At 42.0% G+C, this 7,769-nt stretch overlaps 1 pseudogene; it reads right to left on the bottom strand.

Annotated features, from left to right (window-relative positions):
* Nucleotides 1–582: 582 nt before the first annotated feature.
* Nucleotides 583–4,982, bottom strand: LOC123800327 (NADH dehydrogenase [ubiquinone] iron-sulfur protein 8, mitochondrial pseudogene; annotated as a pseudogene).
* Nucleotides 4,983–7,769: the final 2,787 nt, after the last annotated feature.

The following is a 7,769-nucleotide window of genomic DNA, read 5'->3' on the forward strand; positions in this document are numbered from 1 at the left end:
TCATTCTTTTTATGCTGAGTATTCTGGTGTGTGTGTGTGTGTGTACACACACACATACATATACCACTCTCCCTTATTCATTCATCTATTGATGGACATTTAGGTTGTTTCCATAGTTTGGCTGTTGTAAATAATGCTGCAATAAACATAGGGGTGCATATATCTTTTTGATTTTGTGTTTTTATATTTTGGGGGTAAATACACAGTAGTGGAATGCCGGGTCATAGGGTAGATCTGGTTTAACTTTTGGAGGAACGTCCATACTGTTTTCCAGAGTGGCTGCACCAGTTTGCACTCCCACCACCCGAGTAAGCAGGTTCCTTTCACTCCACCTCCTTGCCAACACCTGTTGTTTCTTGTGTTCGATTGTAGCTGTTCTGACAGGTGTGAGGGGATACCTCATTGTGGTTTTATTTGTATTTCCTTGTTGACGAGTGATGCTGAGCATCTTTTCATGTGTCTCTTGGCTATCTGGATGTTAGAGAAGGGTCTGTTCATGTTTTCTGCCCATTTTGGCGGGGTGGGGGAAGGCAGAGCTTTTTATCGGGCTGCAGGGGCTGCAGGCCAGCAGGGCAGGGGGCGTCAGCAGTGGAGGTGGTCAGCCTGGATGTTGGCCGGAGATCTCGGCCTCCCACTTGCCCCCAGTGACGAGCAGCTTCTCCTGTTGTACAGCAGCAACTTGTGTGTCTCCGTGGAGAACTCAAAGTTGGGGCCCTTGATGGCGGCATCCACAGGGCAGCCCCCCTGGCAAAAGCCACCCTAGATGCGCTTGGGCATGTCAGTGTCGTAGTGGGTGATGCAGTAGCTGCCATCGGCGGTGGGCTCAGCCTCGATGGTGATGGCCTGGGCGGGGCAGACAGCGTCACAAAGCTTGCAGGCAGTGTAGTGCTCCTCTCTGGTTGGGTAGCGGCACAGGGCATGCAACCCCCTCCCCCAAAGTGTGGACTCAGCGGGCCCTTCCTGAATGGGCAGTTGATGGGCAGCCTCCTGGAACAGGTAGCTCGGGGTCACGCCCAGGCCTCGGACGAGCTCAGACCGTAGCCGGGTCTGAGCGCCCTATCGGTCACTGCCGTCATGTCCGTGAGGGCTTCTGCATGTTCAAGAACTTGTAGGTCCTGCCCTGTGCTGCTGTGGAGGCTCTGGCCAGTGGGGTGCCCTGCAGGTGCAGCCGGGGCCAGCGAGGGAGCAGTGTAGGTGCAGGCCGGCAGCATATCAGCCTGGCCCTCTTCTGCCCATTTTTTAAAATTGGATTATTTGGTTTTTGTTTAAGTTCTTTATATATTTTGGATACTAATCCTTTAGTGGTTAGGTCATTTGCAAATATCTTCTCCCATTCCATAGGGTGTTGTGTGGTTCTGTTCATTGTTTCCTGTGCAGAAACTTTTTTTGTTGTTGTTGTCCTAATAGTTTATTTTTGCTTTGGTTTCCCTTCCCTGAGGAGACATACCTAGAAACGTGTTGCTATAGCCAATGTCTGAGAAATCACTGCCTATGCTGTCTTCTAGGATTTCTGTGGCTTCGGGTCTCACATATAGGTCCTTAATTCATTTTGAGTTTATTTTTGTGTATGGTGAGAGGAAGTAGTCTAGTTTCATTCTTTAGTATATTGCTGTCCAGTTTTCCCACCACCATTTGTTGAAGACACTTTTTTCCGTTGCATGTTCTTGCATCTTGTTGAAGATTAATTGATGATATAACCATTGGTGTTCTGCCCCCCTCCCCCCCCCCCGGACTCTTTATTCCGTTCCATTGATCTATAATTCTATTTTTAGGCCAGTACCATTCTGTTTTGACTACTACAGCTTTGTAGTGTATCTTGAAATCTGGGATTGTGATACTTCCAGTTTTGTTTTTTTTCAGATCGTTTTGGCTATGCAGGGTCTTTTGTAGTTTCATACAAATTTTAGGATTATTCTAGCTCTGCGAAGAAACTGGTGGTATTTTGATAGGGATTGCATTCAATCTGTAGATCGCTTTGGGTAGTATAGACATTTTAACAGTATTTGTTCTTCTAGGCCATGAATGTAGAATATTGTTCCATTTCTTTGTGTCATCTTCAGTTTCTTTAATCAGCATTTTTTAGTTTTCAGAGTATACATCTTTTGCCTTAGGTTTATTCTTAGGTATCTTATTTTTGGTGCAATTGTAAATGGGATTGACTCCTTAATTTCTCCTTCCACTGCTTCATTATTGGTGTATGGAAATGCAACAGATTTCTGTACATTGATATTGTATCCTCTGACTTTACTGAATTCATTTATCCATTCTAGTAGTTTATTGGTTGGGGTCCTTAGAGTTTTCTATATCTAGTATGATGTCATCTGCAGACGGTGAAAGTTTTGCTTCTTCATTGCTGATATGGATGCCCCTTATTTCTTTCTGTTGTCTGTTTGCTATGGCTCAAACTCCCAGTACTGCGCTGAGAAAAAGCGGTGAGTGGACATCACTGTCTTCTTCCTGATTGTAGAGGAAAAGTTCTCAGTTTTTTCCCATTGAGGATGATATTAGCTGTGGGTTTTTCATATATGGCCTTTATTATATTGAGGTATGTTCCCTCTAAACCTACTTTATTGAGGGTTTTTATCATGTATGGGTGTTGTACTTTGTCAAATGCTTTTTCTGAATCTATCGAAAAGATCATGTGGTTTTTGCCCTTTCTTTTATTAATGTGATGTATCATGTTGATTTGTGAATATTGAATCACCCTTGAAACCCAGGAATAAATCCCACTTGACTGTGGTGAATGACTTTTTAAACGTATCGTTGGATTTGATTTGCTAGTATTTTTTCGAGGATTTTTGCATCTACATTAATCAGAGATACTGGTCTGTAGTTCTGGGTTTTGTTTGTTCGTTTGTTTTTTGCGGTGTCTTTATCTGGTTTTGGTAACAGGGTAATGCTGGCCTCATTGAAGGAATTTGGAAGTTTTCCTTTCTTTTCTGTTGTTTGGAATAGTTTGAGAAGAATAGGTATTAACTCTTCTTTCAATGTTTGGTAGAATTTGCCTGTGAAGCCGTCTGGTCTAGGACTTTTGTTTGTTGGGAGATGTTTGATTCAATTTCTTTGTTGGTTATCAGTCTGTTCAAGTTTTCTATTTCTTCCTGTTTCAGTTTTGGTAATTACATGTTTCTTGGAATTTACCCATTTTTTTCTAGGTTGTCCAATGTGTTAACATACAGTTTTTCATAATATTCTCGTATAATTGTTTGTATTTCTCTGGTGGTGGTTGTGGTGGTGATTATTTGGGTTCTTTCTCTTTTTGATAAGTCTGGCTAGAGGTTTATCAATTTTTATGAATTTTTTCAAAAGACCAACCCCTGGTTTCATCGATCTGTTCTATTCGTTTGTTTTTTAGCTTTTATATAATTTATTTTTGCTCTAATCTTATGTCCTTCTGCTGATTTTAGGTTTTGTTGTTTTTCTAGTCCCTTTTGGTGTAAGGTTACATTGTTCGAGACTTTTCTTCTTGAGGTAGGCCTGAATTGCTATATATTTCCCTCTGAGGACTGCTTTTGCTGCATCCCAAAGATTTTGGATTGTTGTGTTTTCATGTTTATTTGTTTTCATGTCTTTTTAAAATGTCGTCTTTGATTTTCTCATTGACCCATTGATTGTTTAGTAGGATGTTGTTTGACCTCCATGTATCTGTGATATTTCCAGATTTTTCTTATTGACTTCTAGTTTTATAGCATTGTAGTCAGAAAAGGTCAATCTTCTTGTATTTGTTGAGGCTGTTTTGTGACCTAATATGTGATCTATTCTGGAGCATGTTCCATGTGCCCTTGAAAAGACCGTCTATTCTGTTGGTTTAGGATGAAGTGTTCTGAATAGATCTGTTTAGTCCATCTGGTCCGTTTCTGTTTAGATGATCTGTCCATTGATGTAAGTGGGGTAGTAAAGTCCACAACCATTATTGTATTATTATCAATTAGTTCCTTTATGTTTGCTGTTGTTTTATATATTTGAGTTCTCCTAAGTTGGGTAGGTAAATATTTACAGTTGCTGTCTCTTCTTGTTAGATTGTCCTCTTTATTATATAGAGTCCTTCTTTGCCTCTTGTTACAATCTTTGTTTTATTTTTATTTTTTTAAGAGTGTATTTTTTTAAAAGATTTTATTTATTTGAGAGGGAGAGAGCACGTGTGAGCACAGGAGCAGGGCGGGAGGGGCAGGGGCAGAGGGACAAGCAGGACCCCGCTGAGCAGAGAACCTGATGTGGGACTCAGTCCCAGGACCCTGGGATCATGACCTGAGCCAAAGGCAGATGTTTAACTGACTGAGCCACCCAGGTGCCCACAGTCTGTTTTGAAGTCTACTTTGTCTGATATAAATATTGCTACTCTGGCTTTCTTTTGACATCCATTTACATGATAAATGTTTCTCTATCCCCTCACTTTAAATCTATTCACTTTGAATACATCATGCCACTCTATTCTGGCCTGCCAAGTTTCTGTTGAAAAATCTCCAGCTAGACTTTTGGGTATCCCTTGTAAGTTAGTGACTTCTTTTGTCTTGCTGCTTCAAAGACTTTTTCTTTATCACTAGATTTTGCAAATTTAATTACAATATGTTTTGGTGTTGACTTGCCTTTGTTGATTTTGGTGGGAGTTCTCTGTGTCTTGTGGATCTGGATGTCTGTTTCTTTCTCCAGATTAGGGACATTTTCAGCTATTATTTCTTCAAATAAATTTTCTGCCCCCTTTTCTCTCTTCTTCTGGGACTCTTATAATACAAATGTTATTACATTTGGAGTCACTGAGTTCCCAGTCTATTCTTATTTTACATAATTCTTCTTTCTCTTTTCTTCAGCTTCATTGCTTTCCACCACTTTGCTTTCTAAGTCATTAATTGATTCCTCTGCTTCTTCCAGCCTGCTGTTCATTGCATCAAGCATGTTCCTCATCTTATTTATTGCACTCTTCATCTCTGATGCTTTATTAACTCTTTTACCTTTGTGGTAAGGGTCTCCGTGAAGTCTTCCATTATTTTCTTTTCTCAAGTCCAGTGAATATCCTTATGACTGTTGCTTTAAATTCTCCATCAGGCATGTTACTTATATCTATTTAGGTTAAATCTCTGGCCATGACCTTATCTTGTTCTTTCATTTGGGATAAATTCCTTTGTCATTGTCTAAGTTTCTGCCTGCTTCTCTGTATTAGAAAAGGTAGTTGTGTCTCTTCTTCCCTAAAGTAATGGCCTTGGGAAGAAGAGGTTATATAGTCTCCAGTGCCTGATGCCTCAGGAAGTATCTCCAGTGTGTGCTGCATGCACTCTGCCATTGTATTCTGGCTGCTCTATCCTTCAGGCCAGTCATCTGCAGAAGTTCTCTTTGCCTATTGTTGGCAGTGTTTGGTCCCTGGCCTGAATGTGGTGACTTTTAACTAGGTGTGCTCTGGTCTGCTTGTGAAATGAGACCTGTCACCACTTCCACTGGAACTGAAGCCTTGAAAAACTCTCTGGTTGAGACACATGGTGTGGGCAGAGGTTTGTGCTGGTCTTTTGGGGGACAGGCCTGTTGCACAGGGACTGAAGTAAATGTGACTGAGAAGGGCAATTCTCATGGAGCACAGGAGAGTGGGGCTTAGTGTAAGCAAGTTAGTCAGCCAGTGTTGGCACTGTGCTGCCTCCTGTCAGTGGCTCTTTGTTTGTGCTGGGGGGTGGGGGAGGGAAGGAATGGGAGGGAAGGAATGACACTAGCCAGCTCCTTGGTCCCCAGAAAGTTGTGTCCATGAATGCTTCCTCTTAGGGAAATACTCTGAGAAGAGCAAATAATCTCACTGTGTTCCCCAGGCACTCTTCAGATCTCTGTTTCCATGCTGTATACCCCAGTTTTTTTGCCTGCCTTCTTTCCAAGAGCAGTGCAGTACTCTCTGTGCTTTAATTTAGCCAAGGCTGCTGAGTTTTAAAACTCGAGGCTTTACACCCTACTGGCCCTGTTGGGGCTGCTTGCACACTGCCAGGCTGTGGCACCACTTGGATGGACTTTTGTCAAGGACTGTTGGAGGAGGCAGGTCTGCAGGAGAATGTGGAGGCAGGGCATGCACAGAGACCTGCAGCTGCCCTCAAAGATTCTTGCCAAGAAAGCCTGAGCTAGAAAAGGCATGTTTGCAGAAGAATGTGGGGGAGGGCATGCAGTACTGGCAAGGTCCACCATTGGTCTGCTGCAGGAGGGGACTTGCTGCTGCCTTGGAAAAGTCCTGCTGAGGCTAGGATAGAAGGGGATTTTCCTCAGGAGAATGTGTGGGTGGGGCACACTTTTAGCAAGCTAGGTGGAGAGTGTTTGTGCTTTGCTGGTTCCCTCGGTGTCTGTGTATGTAAGTAGGGGCTGGGGGTAGGGAGAGGAAATGGTGACCACCAACTCTTTTGTTCTTGGAAAAGTCTCTTAAAGATCCCTGCTCCTCCAGCATGTGCCCTGAGATTTGTAAATGAATCTCCCTCCTGTATACCCTAGTTATTTTCCAAGCTGCTGCTTCTATGCAGTATCTCGTAGGGTTTTTTGTTTGTTTGTTTGTTTGTTTTTTGTTTTGTTTTTTTTTTTTTGCTTGCTGTCTCTTTAAGGTTGGGGACTCAGGTGATCCTTTTGGTTTTCCCAGAGGAAAACCTGCAGATTTTTAAAGTTCCAGGTGTTAAGCCCCACTGATTGTTAGTCCCCTTTGGTTTTCAAAGCCAGACAGTATAGGGATTTGTCTTCTCCATGAGTCCCCCTGCTTGGGGTGCCTGGTGTGGGGGTCCATTCCTGTACCCTCCCTGCATCCATGGCATCCCTCCCTGCTATGGACATGGGCAGTCCCATGGGTCGGTTTAGCTCCTGACCAGTCTCTTCCCTCTTCCTTCTGGCTTCTTCTCTTCATTTAGCTGTGGAAAGTCTGTTTTGTCAGTCTTTTGGTCATTTTCTGGGTTATTTACACTGATATGGGTGTTATCTAATTGCATTTTGGGGACAAGGTGAGCTTAGGCTCCTCCTACTCTGCCATCCTCTCAGAAATTCCCTATTGATTCTCTCTGAAGTTCTGTGTCATCTGCTGTCAAACACCACCACTGAGTTTGCCATTTGTTATTATGCTTAACATTTTCAGACACTCTTTGGTTCTTTTTCAAATCTACTCACTTTCAGTATTTTCCTATTATTTATCTCAAGTTTGTCTTTATTTTTTTAACATTTTAAGCACAGTTAATTTATAATCTGCTCTTCCAACTTTAATACCAGAAGACTTTGGATCTTTTTATGTTGTCTTTTGTTTCTGTTGATGCTTTCTTGATATGCCTGGTTTCCATGTATCCTCAGCTTCATTTTACTCTTCGTCCTTGAAGATAGGTATTTGTAATGATACTTTGAGGCTTAGTATGAAGACTTATATCTCCAGAGAAGATTCGTTTTCAGTTCTGCTTGGCCCTTGAGGACCATCATACTCTGGGATCACTTTTTGAGAAGTTATTTATTTGTTTTTTTGGTGACCAAGTTTTCTGATTTTTTTCTTTTCCAGCATTTTTGTTTTGTTTTCCCCTTCTGCATAGTGTAACTCTCCTTTCAATTCTTCTCTTCAGGGGTGGGCATGCAGTTCTCTTTGTGGGGAGTAGTTGGGACACATGCTTAATTCTGTTTCATCTTTGGCTGAGGCATTAGTCCTTTGAGGTCTGTCTTAATGTGAGGAAGGTCTCCTACTGGTTTTTATATCTTAAAGCTCTAGATCTTTGCTTCTCTCTTTTTTCTTGTATGAAGCTGTCAAATCTGGAGTTTAATTTTGGAAGATTTGGTAAATGCCATATGAA

The sequence above is a fragment of the Ursus americanus genome, chromosome 6 (genome assembly GCF_024610735.1).
Source record: "Ursus americanus isolate L20-20 chromosome 6, mUrsAme1.1.p, whole genome shotgun sequence".
Classification (NCBI taxonomy): domain Eukaryota; kingdom Metazoa; phylum Chordata; class Mammalia; order Carnivora; family Ursidae; genus Ursus; species Ursus americanus.